The sequence below is a fragment of the Mandrillus leucophaeus genome, unplaced genomic scaffold, assembly GCF_000951045.1.
Source record: "Mandrillus leucophaeus isolate KB7577 unplaced genomic scaffold, Mleu.le_1.0 Scaffold181, whole genome shotgun sequence".
NCBI lineage: Eukaryota > Metazoa > Chordata > Mammalia > Primates > Cercopithecidae > Mandrillus > Mandrillus leucophaeus.
In genome coordinates, this window is record NW_012101821.1 from 1538544 (window position 1) to 1540462 (window position 1919).

The 1919-nt window shown below is 43.8% G+C and overlaps 1 protein-coding gene across 1 annotated transcript in view; it reads left to right on the forward strand.

The window, feature by feature from the left end:
* Positions 1-1529: 1529 nt before the first annotated feature.
* SEC24D (SEC24 family member D) overlaps positions 1530-1919 on the forward strand; it is a 118118-nt gene continuing 117728 nt past the window's right edge. The window contains exon 1 of the mRNA XM_011977605.1: positions 1530-1564. The gene's annotated coding sequence lies outside the window, so the exon portion shown is untranslated. The remainder of the gene's footprint in view (positions 1565-1919) is intronic.

Here is a 1919-nt window from a genome sequence, read left to right on the forward strand (position 1 = left end):
GGCTGAGGCAGGAGAATCATTTGAATCCGGGAGGTGGAGGTTGCAGTGAGCCAAGATTGCGCCACTGCACTCCAGTCTGGTGACAGAGCGAGACTCCGTCTCAAAAAAAAAAAAAGCATAGGGAGGTGAAAAGAGCTTTGGAATTGGAAGGGATGACTTCCAACTAGCTATAAATGACTAGTAAGTCATTTAAATTTTCTCAATAAACCTGTCTATTAATCTATTAGATGATTAAATTGAATTCAGTTCTCACTGAATATTGAGTTGAATACTCATATCTCTAAAGTCCCTTCCAGCTTTAACATTGAGGAATTAAAAACTGTTTTAGAATTAAAACCACAAATTGTCCTGGTTTCAGACAAGTTTGGTACCTGAGCAGGAGGTAAGGAAGTATTTGCAATTCAAATGTAGTGGTTTTATAGGAGTAACAAGTCAGGCAGGTCATCACATGGTGTGACTGTTTCTGACTTTACTCTCTCCTATCTTTGTATCATAGCTTCACTCGCTCTTTGTAATGTAGCTATTATATGACAACTTCTTTCACTGCTTTTACAAGCTGTACTGCTTCAACACTGGCCAAAACTTCCTAAACTTCCACCAAACATTTTCATCACATTGAGAATACAAGAAACAATTTGAAACAAAATTTTCAGTGTGGTTTTTCAAACCTGATCAGTGTTGAAGCTGGATGTAGGCAGGATATCTCACCTTAAAATCTTTTTTTCTTTTTCTTGAGACAGGGTCTCACTCTGTTGCCCAGGCTAGAATGCAGTGGTGTGATCATAGCTCACTGCCTCCTGGCCTCAAGCAATCCTCCCTGCTTGGCCACCCAAAGTGCTCGGACGACAGGTGTGAGCCACTGTGCCTTGCCACATGCCTTAAAAACTTATAAGAGTGTGAAAAAGGGACCATAAATTTTTATGGCTAGAATGACTTAAAATTCCTGCACAATTCAAGTAGCATTTCAGGAGTAGCAACATCCCCACGAACGCTTTTACCTAGGCAGTTCATCAGTAAAGGTATTTGTCAAATAGCTTTCTTGTAGCCCAGAAGAAAGTACATGTTAAAAACAACAACACCGGGCTGGTTTTTACTTTGTAAGTTTGAGCAAAGTGGTAGCTATACCAAACCCGGGGGTGGCTGAATGTCTATTTAGCAGTGAAAGATGATGGGAAACCAGCCAGATGGTCCTGATTTTAGGGTGAAATAGAGAGGTAAGCTCCAGATCTCATATAGGTTGCCTTTATTTCTGAGCGGGTTGTCTCAGGACGGTGAGCTAAACGCTGGGTGCTTTTACAGGCAGAGATTCCTGTTTGGGGCTGGGATCAGCCATCCTACTTCACAAACAAGGAATATGCGGACGAAGGAGTATACAGAACGCTAACAACCCCAATATCAATGGAAACCCCACTTCCCAAACTTTTCCTTTGGGACATCTCCCCCATCCCCCACTCCTCCCGTGTTACACGTTGCCAGGCTGCTTTGAGCGTTCCTTCCTCTGTAGCGCATTGCACGGATACGTCATCAAATGTGCGTGTACACGTGCCAGATTCGCCTTTAAACGGTAATTTCCTCTAGGTCCAGATCGTGTACTTTCCTGTATGTAACGGTAGTGCAGTACCTGAACTATTAGTTATTTAAGTAATACGTAATGAATGAAGAGCTTAAAAAACTGCAACCTGTTGATGGAAGAATGAATGAACGCGCTCCCCTCCTTCCTACCCGGCTGCGCGGAGAAAATACGGTTCTGATTTAGCCACGACGTTAAAGGCTTTGACCTGTAGGGGGAGGGGAAGGAAAGAAAAGACGGGAAAAAGAAAACCAAAAAACAAAAAAACCGGAAAAAGGCAAAAAGCGAAAAGGGGGAGGTCGCTCGGCCTCTCGCTGGGCCAGTCCGGTGGCCCCGCCCCGCGGCGGCC